Here is a 14,703-nt window from a genome sequence, read left to right as displayed (position 1 = left end):
CCATGTATTTGTATAGTTCCCAAAGTTTCACCTTTTTAAAAAAAATTTCTAGTATTAATCCATTGTGGTCTGAAATGATACTTGAAATGATTTTAATTTTTAAAAAATTTGTTGAGACTTGATTTGTGACCTAACATATGATCTATTCTGGAGAATATTCCATGTGCTGATGAGAAGAATGTACATTCTGCAGTTGTTGGATGAAATGTTCTGTAGATGTCTGTCAAGTCCAATTTGTCTATGGTATAGTTTAAATCCTGTCGTTTTCTGCTGATTTACTGCCTAGATAATCTGTCCAATGTTGAGAAAAGAGTATTGACATCTCCAACTATTATTGTGTTGGAGTCAATTTCTCTCTTTGGGTCTAATAGTATTTGCTTTATATATATGGGTGCTCTGATGTTGGGTGCATATATGTTTATTATTGTTGTATCCTCTCGTTGGACAAATCTCTTTATCATCATATAATGACGTTCTTTTTATAGTTTTTAGTTTGAAGTTTATTTTATCTGATATAAATATAAATAGCTACTCCCACTTATTTTTGGCTTCCATTTGTGTGATATATCTTTTTCCATCCCTTCACTGTGTGAGTCTTTACAGGTGAAATGAGTTACTTGTAGGCAGTGTATAGTTGGATCTAGTTTTTTGATTACATTCAGCCAGTCTGTCTTTTGAATGAAGAATTCAATCCATTTACATTTATGGTTGTTATTGAAAGGTATTGTCTTATGCCTGGCATTTTATTTATTTTTGTACGGTATTTTATATATCTTTTGTTCCTTTATTTCCCTTTTATTGTTTGTCTTCAGCATATGTTGGTTTTTTATAGTAGCAAAATAAAGTTTCTTTCTCTTTCTTGTTTGGATATCAGCTCTACCATTGGGTTTTATTCTTTCTTGTGCATTCATGATGGCAATTATGCTTTTGGGGGAGGCAGGGGGATTCCAGATGTAGGATTCTTTTGAGGATTTGTTGTAGGGCTGGTCTTGTGGTTGTAAATTCCCACTGTTTTGTTTTTCTAGCAAATACACTATTTCTTCTTCATTTCATTCCTGGGAACAGTATTCTTGGTTGGCAGCTTTTGTCCTTTAATAGTTTGAATATATCATCCCATTCTCTCCTGGCCTGTAGGGTTTCTGCTGAGAAATCTGCTGTTAGTATGATGAAGCCTTCTTTATAGATCACTTGACACATTTCTCTTGATGTTTTTGGATTCTGACTTTGTCTTTGAATTTTGACAGTTTGAATACAATGTGTCTCAGAAGGATATTTTTGTATTGAATCTGCTAGGGAATCTTTGATCCTCTTGGATCAGGAAGTCCATATCTCTTCCAATACCTTGAAAGTTTTTTGCTATTATTTTGTTGAATAGATTTTCAATAGCTTTTATTTTCTCCTCCCCTTCTCGAACACCCATAAGTCATATATTTGTATGCTGAAGATTGACTGAAAGCTCTCATAGGTTTTCTTCAGTTTTTTAAGTTCTTTTTTCTATCCCTTTTTTTTTTTTTTTTTTTTTTTGGCCACGTGTGTTATCTGAAAAAGCCTGTCTTTGAGATCAGAAATTCTTTCTTCTGCTTGCTCTAGCTTGTTGCTTACACTTTTTGTTGTATTTTTTATTTTGTTGAATGAATCCTTTGGTTTCAAGAACTCTGCTGTGTTATTTCTTAAAGTATCTATCTCTTTGTTAAATTCTTCCTTCAGATCCTGGATGATTTTTCTTATTTTGTTGTATTGTCTACATGAGTTTTCTTTTATCTTTTTCTCTATTGAGTTTCCTTAAGATTGTTCCTTGGAATTCATTTTCAGTGATTTCACAGGTTTCTTGATGCTTGGGGTCTAGCACTATAGAATTATTGCATTATATTGAGGGTGTCATATTTTCTTTTTGTTTTGTTTTGTTTTCATATTTCTAGTATCCCCACGTTGGTGTCTAGGCATCTGGTGGAGCAGTTGCTTCTTGTAACAGTCTGGATTGGCTTTTGAGGAGAGATGCTCCCTGCTATAGATATGCTTTATATTGACCATTGGGTAGGGTGTTTTAGTTTTGGTACTGAGTAGATACAGTAGTGTAGTCCCTGTGTGGTTACTTCAACTGTATTCAACATTGGAGCTGTCTATGAGTTCCTCCACGGCCTAGGCACTGGGGCATTCAACAATTTCTTGCTGAAGTGAGTGACACAGGGTTGGGTCATTGAGCTTGTGGGTGAGATTTTGAGCTCTTAGGAGAACTGCCTAGGTACTCTGTCACTCCTTGGCTTAGGTGGGTAATCCTAGGCATACTTACTGTCATCCAAGCTAGTGTTCCATGACCCTGACAAATGTACTGGGGTGTTTCTGAAGGTCCTCGGCTTAATTGGGCAATCCTGGGTGCTATTTCTGGGGAGTTGGATTAGGACCTTAGGCTTTAAGGAAGACAACAAGGTGCTCAGCAGCCCCTTGCTAGAGTGAGTGACTCAATGGATTCACTGGGGCTCTGGGCAGAGTTCTGAATCCCCAGGGAAGGCATTAGTATACTCTGTAGATTTGTTGTTGAAGTGAGTGACATGGAGTGATGTCACTGGATTCATGTGTGGGGTGCTGTACTATCAGGAGGGGCACTGCGTTGCTCTTCAGCACCACTGTTGAAGTGGGCCAGTCTAGGTGAGGTGTTAGCAGTTTTGGGTGGGCACTTTCATCCCTAAGAGACATGCTGTGGCCTTCTGCAGCTATTCAGCTGGAGTGTCCACTTTGGGTGAGGTCACTGCTGTTGTGGGCAGGCCCCTGTGACCTTAAGAAAGGTACTGGGACACTCTGGAGCTCATCAGCTGAGTGAATGGCCCCACGTTAGGTTGCTGGAACTGTGGGTGGGCTGCTGTACCCCCAAGAGAGATGATGGATTTCTCTGAAGCCCTCCTGTTGGGGAAGGTAGATCTGGGCAGGCCCACTGGTGCTGCAGGCATGGGTCAGTGCTTGAGAGAGACATATGAGTTCTTCACTACCTTCTTATGGCTGTAAGAATTGTAAGGGCACTTTACCAAAGAAGGCAGGGTCACCAGCCTTAGCTAGAGGCCCTGATTAGGTGGCTTTCGGGCTCTGTAAAATATATGCACTGACCCCCTCTGTCCTGAGGGTGGCACCCTTGCTACATTGGACTGACTGTTCCCAGAGCACAGTATACAACATGGACTTGGGTGTGGACAACCTGGTGTAATGATGTGGCCTTAGGGCTTTGAAACTGCTGCTGGGTCTGAAGCAAAATGTCTGTGGGTGTTGGGACTGATCCCAACTGTGATTGCTACAGCAGTCTGGGACCCAGAGAATGGGAGCAGTTCTGCGTGTGTCCCTCCCCAGGTCAATATAGCTGCATAGGCTCCCAGCAGTTCCCAGCACTGGGCACACAGCTGCAAAGGCAACCTGAGAAAGGCATATGTGTCCTCCACCACCTCCTCATGGCTGTAATAATTGCATGGGTGCTCTTCTAGAGAAGGCAGGGTTGCTGGCAGCTGGTAAAAGCCCCAGTAAGGCAACTTTTTGGCTCTGGAGGGTTCACACACTGATCCCCTTTGTCTTGAGGGTGGCACCTTTGCTGCACTGGACTGCCTGATCCCAGTGTGCAAGGTGCCACATGGGCTCAGGTGTAGGTGACCTGGTGCAATGATGTGGCCTCAGGGCTGTGGAACCACTGCTGGTGCTGAAGCACAATGCCCTTGGGTGTTGGGATCAATCCCAAACTGCAACTGCTGTAGCATCTTGGGGACCCAGGGAGTGGGAGCAGCTCCATGTGGATCCCTCCCTGGGTCAATGCAGTTGGGTGGGCTCCCAGTACTTCCCAACACTGGGTGCTCAGCCACAGGGCCGTGCAGATTCCTCTGTGGGTTGGGCAGCTAGCCTGTGGGGCTGTGCTCACTCACCTCCTTCCTGCAGTTAGACAATCCTCCTGGTCCTTGCTACTCCTGGTGGGGAACAGGGTGGGGGGCAGAGGGTAGATTTTCTTCTGTTCTGTGTAAGGCTGTCCTAAGTTTCTGCACCCACCAGCGTCTTTGCTACTTTTGATATGTTCTAGCTCTCTCTCTTCATTTTTTTCATCCTAGGGTAGCTGTGTATTCAATGTATTCTCTGCTTTTTGTGGGAGAGTTGAGCAGTGTATCCTTCTAGTCGGCCATCTTGTTCCACCCCCCTGGTCTTTTTTTGTTTCTACTCTTTGGTCCATCCTGTTATTGTAACAAATATATCTGATATCTATCACTTAGACATGCAAATATACACACATATACACACATAATCATGTTGGTAAATACACAGATATATATGCATGCATTTAGATATTTATATATCGCTGCTATTATTTTCAAAACGAGTAGTACTTTCTCAAAAACTTATCTTAATTGAATGTCATAATGTAAAGTTATCAAAATGAAGAGAACATGGGGGTAGGATTGATAACAAAATTAATCTTCCTCAGAAAGAAAAACAGGTTGACATTTTAAAAACTCATTTTGAGGGAAAAAGAACAGATTGAGAAAATTTCCACATAATCTCTGAGAGGATATAGTTTTCAATGAGCATGAATTACATTTTATTTTATGCAAGGTTTTTTACTACTGTGGTATTGTCTGTTATATTGAGTTGTAACCCCCTACCCATAGAAACAGCTTTTGATATGATTTTCATTGCCTTGGGCAAGCATGATTGAGGACCCATAAGACTGTAGAAGATGTTGATTGATTCTTTTGATCCTAGGAGATAATAGAAAGTGTTTAAATTGGTTGTGTTAAAAAATCTGAGGATGAATTGGGACTTTAGGCAAATTGCACAGAAGATTTTTAATCTTCTATTTGTTCAGATTTGTAACACAGGAAACAGAAAAGATTTGTATCTCTTCTTGTCAAATTCCTTTCTGTTTCACATCAATCACTTTTTTTTCCTCTTTACATTTTCAGTTTCTGTGTGACTACTTTATTCCTAGAATTAGAGGTCTTTGGGTCTTATTTAAATTTAAAAAGATGTCAAAGTCATACATAAAGTCAAATTTTAGCCACAGGTAGACTGTAGATCAGGCTAAAGAGAAGTTAAAAAAAAAATCAGTAGCAAAATAAAAAGCGAACCTATGTGTTTCTCTTTTGGAATTAGAACTGGTAATCATTTCATTATTACTTTGGGTAGTGTGGCAAAACAGTTCTCAGCAGAGGTCTTAGAATACATTGATGTCCTATCAGAGTATGTCACTCAGTTGAATACTTAAGACATGTGTTAAATAATTTATTACTATTAATATTTTGTATATTAATATTAATATACAAACTACTGAAGTTTGCAAATTAATTACTGTTATCATATAAAGTAGAGAAGATGTAAGGTTATACCAATAAAAAACCTTATTCCCATGTTAATGATAGTGACAGAAATGAAGTTCATTGAAGACTAAGAAGGTTTCACTGGATTCTGTAACCCCAAAGCTTATTTTACCTCTGTGGCGATGTTAGTGAGACACCATCATTCAAAACATGTAACCATCTGAGTGGTGAGAAATCATTGCAGAGTTTTGAGTTATTTTTGCTTTTACTTCCATGCTTAAGTTTTAGGGTTCTGTTAAAACCTGGAGGAATTGCTACTCATTTCTATACAGGAGCATTTTAGTGATGGCAAAACCTCTTGATGTTGGGGGAGGATGAGTTCTGAGTTTGTGTTTTTATAGCACTGTCTGTGAGACTGAGAAAATTGTGAGTTGATTGGATCAGAGAAAGGCAGAACACAAAGGGGTGGGTGGAGATAACTGAGAAGATGTTGAGGACACCCAAGATCTGGGGACAGCTATAAGAGTGACTCATTGAAAGACTATCAAGTCTCTCTTTACTCTTATTTGTTCTGTATGATGTGGAGAAGAATGTGAAAACCACGATTTAGTGAGGAATAAATACATTTTCGAGATAAGCAAACCAGGTTTTAGTCTCAGTTTAGGTTTTCTCACTGTATGAGCCTGAGCAAACTACAAGGCTCGCTGAACCTTAGGTGTATTTGTAAACTGGAGAGAGTACGTTCAGTAAAGTTTACAATCTTACTATTTTTGTGAAATTAATTTTTTTTTTGGATTTTTAAATGGAATAATTTAAAAAATTCTGAACACATGCATATACTCTCTGTGTTCTTACATGTGTCTCTACACTTACATTATACTTTGTAGTATAAGCATTTTCCTAAGCATCTTCATAATATTAACTCATTTAAACATTTCAATAATTCCATAAGAAAGATAGTATTGTTTTCTCATTTTATGATGAAGAAAGTGAGACATGGTGTTAAAATACTTGTACAAGATTACGTACAAAAAGGTAAGGTCAGGATCAGACCAATATGTTCATACTCATATCATTAAACACTTAGCTACCCTTTTATACAACAAATTAAAAGTTGCCGAGCTCCAAGCCCTCAGAAAGCTTCACACAAAGGAAAATTTCTGTCAACATGCATTTTTGAAGCTTTAGAACTGGTTAATACAATTTTGAAATACCTTTTTCTCTCTTTAGTGTACATTGATTTTGTGACAGGTCTATGGGAAATATGGTTGAAGGGAAATTATGTTTTGTAATTGAAATGAGATGCCTAACAGTTAACCTCCTCATCACAGTAATATTGAAACAACTGTAAGAATCATAAATGTCTCTAGGCCTTATGCCCTTGGTGATGGCATTTATTCTCATCAAAATCTTTATCTCTTCTAATCCTTGCATCATTATGCAAATAAGAGCCATACTTTAGAATCTGTCATTTAAAATATGAAGTTTAGATTATGTACAATTAAATTGTCTGCACTCAGAGCACCAAAATTTCCATACACAAAAAAGAATGAATAAATGACCCTTTAAAAGTATAGTAAATTCCTTTTGGATGCCAGTTTCTTTGCAAATTGTGACATACTATACTACTGCATATTTCTTCAATTGATAACAAGTAACTACTATAAACATTGGTGCCCATTAAATAGGACCAAACTGAAGAGCTGTAAAAGGGCACATTTTTTTCCTTTATTTCCACAATGATATAATAAATTCTGCATGAAAAAAAAAAAAAGTCAAGGTATAATATTGAAAACTGACAGATAAGAATGATGCCCTTTCCAATGGGAAGTTGGTCATTATAAAGCTTTGCTATTTATTTTTTGTGGGTGTGGAAGAATTTTGCATTTCTTCAACTCTAGAAAATTCTCACATGGAAAAATAGCTTCTTTAATCATTACCTTCTAGTCACAAACATGGCAATAACACTATCTGAACCAATTTCTCTTGTGCAGTATAATAGCTAATTTTATGTCAATGTGCCTGAGCCACATGGTGCCCTGATATTATTCTAGGTGTGTCTGTGATGGTGTTTCTGGATGAGATTAATGTTGGAATTAGGTTAAGTTTGCCCTCCTTGAAGTAAGTGGACCTCATCCAATCTGTCAAAGGTTTGAATAGAATAAAAGGCTGTGCATGACAGAATTCACTGTCTCTGCCTGGTGGTCTTTCAGCTGGGACATAAATATTCTCCTGTCTTTGGACTTGGACTGGAACTTAAACCAATCAGCTCTCTTGGTTCTTAGGCCTTTGGACTGCAGAACTTGAGACTTCTCAGCCTCCATAATCATATGTGACAGTTTTTTAGAATAAATATTTTGGTTCTTTTTCTCTCCAGAAACAGGGTTCTCTTCAGTCAGAACCCTGACTGGCATGTGTAGTAAGTAGACAACACTACGTTATTACCTATGAAAGTTAAAGTTAAAGTTAAAAAATTTTTTTTAATGTTTATATTATGATATTATATGTGACATTTTACTCCTTAACATCTTCTTGTGAGTCAGTGCAGTTTTTTGAACACAGTGTTCTCTATTCTGACCTAATCTTAATAATTTAGGTCATGTGAGAGTTAATTAATGTTACACTCTTGTGAACCTAAAATAGGGTGTATATCAAATAAGCAATGTGATAGGTGTTTGCTTCTTTTTTCTTATGCTTTTATGTACAGCCTTCAATTTGCTAATTAAGAACATAATCTATGAAGTCAGGAGAACCTGAACTTAAATTTCAGCTCCCCTATTCACTTAAACATGGGACCTCTGTGGATGTCATTTCCTTATCTTAAAAAGGTGGTAATAATGTTCACCTTATGGAGTTGTGCAAAATAAATGAGATCTTGGAAGGAAAATTCCTTATATCTGGCATATAATAAGCAAACAATGAATGGCAACTGTTCAAAAGAATATTAATACTAATATGTTAAATTAGAAAGTACTTCACTGAAGATTAATTTATCATCTTATCTATGTATAGCAGCGGTTTCTTTGCCAAATCTTTTTCTGTACTAGAAGTCTAATGAGACATGTGAAGGTGGCAGTTAAGAGAATAGAATTTCAAGTTGGTTCTCAGGTTTCCCACCTACTGTCTGTGCAATTTTGGATAAGTTACTTAACCTCCATGCATATAATTTAAATGAGAGTCACAATACCTACTTCACTGAGGGGTTGAAAATTAGATGAGATAATGCATGATATAGTATTTAGAGCAGGAAACAATTATTATCATAATTGTTATAAACCCACTGTGTAAAAACTGCATATAATATTTATTTTAAGAGGAAAATTGATATTTTCTTCCATTCTGTCGTGTCTCAAGTGGAAGTGACAAGTAGTAGCATATCAAGGGTAGCCATCTATCCTGGGTGCAATCACACTATCTATAGGGAATTTAAAAGGATAATAGTACTGACTAAAAATAAATTGACTCTTTATTATTACCATGTTCCAGCAATCCTCGTTTTCCCACTGGGGTAGACTGCTTTTATTCTCCCACTTGCCTTGGCGCGCTACTGGTAGCAAATTGCTAGTGCATTCTACAATTTTTCTTCTAAACCTTTAACTTTTACTCTAGTTTTGTTTATATAAATTCTCATAAATCATAGTATAGTTTGTTAGAATATATACAGGGATTAAGTCATTTCTTTATGTAAAGAAAAATTCAATAGCATTTTATTTTTAAGTTATTTTCATCAGATACATTGAATTCTTTCATTCCTGATGACAAAACCATTGCTCTATTGAATTTTAAATTTGTTAATAAATGGGGTGTATTTTTTTCCTAAACAAAATGACACTGAAAAATATAAAATCCCCAAACTGGCAACACTCCCAACCTGGAGCTATTTCAAACTGTTGAAATTTCATTCAGCTCCTTCTCTGTCAGCAAGAAATTCAGTGTTTGACTTGCTACATATTCTTTCTATAATCTTCAGTGTTTCTGCCTTAGTTTAATATGTGCAATATGTCTGACTTAGAATGTCTTCTCATTCAAAATATATTCCTTAAAAAAAGAGACTCCTAGAGAATGAACCTCAGTAGAACATATATAATGGTTTTTAAGGAATAAATAACTATATTCTTTCTCATAAATGTTGGGAGGAACAGAAGTAATATCTCAAGTTATTCTGAAAAAAAAATGTACCTACAAATATTTCTTTTTCAACTCTGTAACTATAAAAATAAATGCGTATTAAAAAATTTTAAATAGGTGTATCAAAAAGTTGAATATTTGTTGCACATTTTATGATCAAGCCTTAAAATACACACATGAAGGACAATATAAAGTCATTCTGGAATTACAGAGTTATCATGACATACTCTCTAGCATTTCTCATGACATTCAGGCAAGAATTCGGGGAGCTAGAGATTTATAAATATTATATTTGAAATCCAAGGATAATCTACTTGAACTGTCATTTCACTGAAAGTGTAAACCATGAAACATTATAATAGCTCAATCTTAAATAACACCATGTAATTGTCTGTAAAGCCCTGCATGATTTATTTTATTTTCCTCTGTGAATTGGTGCATATATATCCAGTTTAAAGAAGTAAAAAAGGTAAAGATATCAAATATTATTATACTCTTCTTAAACACATATTGTGCTTGTTTTTTATGCTGTCATTACATGAGTAATCCTCACATATAATTCCTCAAACTGTATTCTTCCTGTTATTATAATATATGCTTACCTAAATGATTTTTTGACTATGCTTTATTTGAAAGGCAGCTATGTTCGCCACTATAGTACCAATGCCGCCCAGACTATGCTTTATTTGAATGTTGGCCTGATTTTGTCAAAAACACAACAACCGGAGAGTTTGAGGATGTATATTTATATCTAATATGGAATCCACCTCATCATCCAAAAGCAAATTATTATTTTGTACTACTTTCTATACTAGAACTTAAAATATCTTTTGGAACATACTCTTATAGTGTAAGAAACACTGGTGAGGAATCTCACCTTAAAGTTAAGTAAGAGCTGTATTTTTTTCCCCTCATATGGGAGAAAGAACCAAACATTTTATAAGGGTTTTTAATATCTCTAGTATTTAATCTTTTTTGCTCCATTTCAGGACAGTCTTCTGGGCCCAGGGTGGATACACAAGAATCACTTAGAGTGTGGCAGGAAGATAATACAAATATATGGATGACTATAAGACAGACCACGTAATGTCTCCAGGACAGGACAAGGAGTTCTGGGGTTCAAAGAAAGGACAGATTTTATGAAGTTCATGGAGGAGGTGCCCTTTAAAATGGGCCTTGAAATATAGATAAACATTTGATGTGTGAAGACGGAGAGGAAAAGTGGCCAAAAACAAGAACATTAGGAAAAAAAGGAAAGTCCCTACTTCTATGAAGTGGCTGTGAGTGACAAAAAGCTAGTGATAGATGTGAGCAAGGTTCATAGTTTCTTGCTTACTGGTGTTAGGTTTGCATTTCAATACATAGTTCAGGAATTCTCACCTGTGTGTGTGTGTGTGTGTGTGTGTGTGTGTGTGTGTGTGTGTGTGTGTGTGTGTGTGTGTGTGTGTGCAGACAAGATGGACAGCTATTGTATGCACAAGACACTCAACATGTTTTAATAAAAACAAAAGAACACTAATAAAAAAGTTAAATAAAAATCAGTCTGGCAGTAATGGCTGGGCACATGGAGCTATGAAATAGTTAGCACAACCTGTGGGTTATATGCAATTTTTGAATTTATCTTTGTGTTCATTACCACCTGTCCTTTCTTATTTCCCTTACTACTTAAGGAAACCATTTTAGAAAGCAAGAGATTAAGTGTGATATGCTGTTCATGAGTCCACACCCAATTAATTTTTTTAAAAAATCAAATCACTCACAAACTTTAGGCTTTAATTATGATTGCTAACTAATCTGCAATAACATACTTCGCACGTGGTTACTGTATGTTAGAATATTCTGACACACTGTGGGATTCAATGACAATAGTGAGCGACTGGAGATTTTATTGTTTTTAAGATTAAGTAATATAATGGATATTATGCTTAGGATATGTGATTCTGCTTTGTGTGGAAGGGATCACAATGGGAAGAGTCTGGCAGTCTAGATAGAGGGTCTAAGAGACAGAATCAGGCTGATGGCAATGAATGTGGAAAAGAAGGAGCGTACACACATGTCACTAAAGATAGAAAGTACAGGAGCAATCCATTAATGACTGGTAAGAGTCCAAGAAGATTTTAAGGATAAGTTACTGACAGCATGGTAGTCAAAGGAAATAAGGCAGTGAGAAGCAGCAGACAGTTGGGAAATGTCCGGGGTTAGATACCTGAATAGCAGAGAGACTGAGATGGCCAGTTGCCAGGATAATATTCAGTTTTTAATCTGGAGAAAGAGGCATAGCTGTATTTGGAAGGGATTAGTTATGTAGTTAGAGGAAAGGAGCAGCAGATAATAAAATAAGAAGGCTGAAGACTAATTATTAATCTAAATTATTTATATCTAATTGCTTTATCTATTTAGAACAAGGAGAAAGAGAAAGAAAAAGATGTCAAAGGAAAATTTGGGAAAACATGGTATACTTCGAAATAATCCAAGGTAAAATAAATTTAGGAAAGAGAAAGGAGAAAACCTTATAAAAAGCTGCAGAAATTATAGAAATTTTGGAATGAGAAAAAGCCATTTTATTTGTCAATTAGATGGTTACTTCAACATTTAGAAATGCTGACAACAAATAATCGAGCATTTGCTACGTAGCAGAAATTGTGCTAGTGTCTGAAGTTATAAGATTAAACTCGGTAGAGTGCTGCACTGGGAGCGCAGCGACGCTCCCGCCGCGGGTTCGGATCCTACATAGGAATGACCGGTGCACTCACTGGCTGAGTGCCGGTCACGAAAAAGACAAAATAAATAAATAAAAAAATTCAGTAGAGTTGATGGAAAAGAAGCAAGCATTAAGAAATAAATAAAAGGCAAAGATATCAAAGAAACGTGTATATAGTGCACAAAAGAAGTAATGAAATGGACTTGTAGCTTAAAGATTTCTTTGTTTTCCTGTGTATATGTATGAGGGTACTTTAAAAAGTACCCCTGTATGATTACACAAAAAAATAATTTTATTCTTAACTAAAGCTCATTATCTGGTTATTAGGTGTCTTATTTGTGCCTGATGTATTATTTGTGTGGCATGTTTTCAGGACCAACTCCATAATCTGTAGGGCCCCATTTACAAAAAATATATTATGAATTTCAAGACAGTAACAGAAGAGTATTAAACCAGGCCTGGAGTCTGCTATGGTCTGAATGTTTGTATTTCTCCTCAATTCATATACTGAAATCCTAATTGCCAAAGTGATGGTTTTAGGAAATGGGGCCCTTTAACAAGTGATTAGGTCATGAGAGTGGAGTCCTAGTGACTGTGATTTAATGCCCTTATAAAAGAGACCTCAAAGAGCTAGCTAGCCTCTTTTACCACGTGAGGACATAGTTAGAAGGTGATCTCTGTGAGGAATGGGCCCTCACCAGACACTGAATCTGCTGGCACCTTGATCTTGGAGTTCCCAGACTCCAGAACTATGAGAAGTAAATATTTGTTATTTACAAGCAATCCAATTTACAGTATTTTGTTCTAGCAACTCAAAAGGACTAAGACAGAACAGAGTCCTTTTGAGCACAGGGCCGTTCCCAGGCTGTATGCCCATAAATCCAGTCTTGTGAGGAAGTCGTTCTACCACACCATTGGTCATTTGTGGTCTCTGTTTCTAGTTCCGCTCCTTCGTGAGGTGTCCAGGACCTTAGGCTTTGCCCTCTTCTCTATGTATATTCACCCATGGAGGGAGCACTCACTTAGTCTCATTGCTTGACAAACCATTGATATGCATCGATTCTCAAAGTTTTATCTCCAGGCCAGGCTTTTCTCCAGAGCTTCAAATATATATATCCAACTGTCCACCGTATCTCCCCATTTGGCTGTCCAAAAGACATTTCAAGTTCAATGACTCCACTCTTCATCTCAAGCTCACCTCCTTGTCTCTCCCCTAAAACTTCTCCTCCTATAACTGTACACATTTTATTGACTGAGTCACAAAACTTCCAGTTTCTCAAAGCCAAAAAAAGAAAAAAGAGATGGTTTTTAAATTTCTTTTGATTTGGCATTCATTTCTATTCCATCCTTTTCTAGGCTCTATCTTCAAAATACACCAGAATCTGAATTTTTCTTAGTATGTTATTCCCTCGTCTGAACTGCCATCACGCCTTGTCTATGTCATTGCAATTACCAGGTAGCTAGGCTCCTGCTTCTACCCTTGTCCTCCTCAGTCTATCCCCAACAGAGGAGCCAGAATGATTCTATTAAAGTCTTATGCACAATATGTCACTCCTCAAAGCCCTGAAATGACTCTCCACTTATGTCAAAATAAAAAACAAAGTCCTTAAAATGTCTGGCAAAACCCTATGAGATCTGATGTCTTGTTTCTTTCTTAAATCCTTTTCTGCTGCTCTGCAGTTATCTCCACTCCTGTCCACCATTCCTGGCTTCCTTCCCTCCTGAGAAAAACTTTCTCAGGATATCTGTATGATTACTGCATCCCCTCCTTCAGAGTTTTGTCAAATCTCACCTTCTCAATAAGGCCTATTGATATCCCATTTAAAATTGCAATAATCCCTTGGGCTTTCTCTCCCCATGTACTCAGTCTTTTTTACTTTGCTCTATTTTTTTTTTTTTCACAGCCCTCATCATCTTGTGAAATACCATGTAACTTATTAAGTTTGCTTTTTGTCCCTCTTTCTTTACTAAGATGAAAGCTCCACTAGGAAATCTCCACTTATTTTGCTCCCTACCACATATGAAGCATCTACTAGTGCAGCATCTGGCACACAGCAGGTGCTCAATAAACAGTTGTTGAATGAAATGATAATTAAACAAGTGAATAAATGGAAGGAAATATATGCTCATTACACAGCTTAGTACAGTATAGAACTATTATAAATGGAGCAATTGGAAGTAAATAAATCCTGTAGCTCTATGAAAACCTTGGTAGGTAATAAGCACAGAAAAGAACTAAAAATAAACCATTTTACTAAGTGATATTTATAGAGATGGCAGTTCATAAAATGCACACTTATTGGGAGATATCAAGAAAATTTAATTTAGATCTATGTTAAATGTTTCTCACTCTATCCTTTTGTTTTCAATAACTTAAATATCAATAAATGTATTTCCTTATGGGTATTACTTCTAACATTTAAATTTCTGACCTCTAAAACAGCAGGAATTGATTAACATTTAACAACATGGAAACGTGAAGAAATGAGAAAATTAATTATTGCACCTCATAACTCAGAGCTTATGGCTCAGTTTTAATGCATGATATAAAGACTTTAGACTTCAGATAATCTACTTAGAACTTTTGTTCTTACA

Source organism: Cynocephalus volans, chromosome 2, assembly GCF_027409185.1.
Source record: "Cynocephalus volans isolate mCynVol1 chromosome 2, mCynVol1.pri, whole genome shotgun sequence".
Classification (NCBI taxonomy): Eukaryota; Metazoa; Chordata; class Mammalia; order Dermoptera; family Cynocephalidae; genus Cynocephalus; species Cynocephalus volans.
This window is presented reverse-complemented; position numbering follows the sequence as displayed.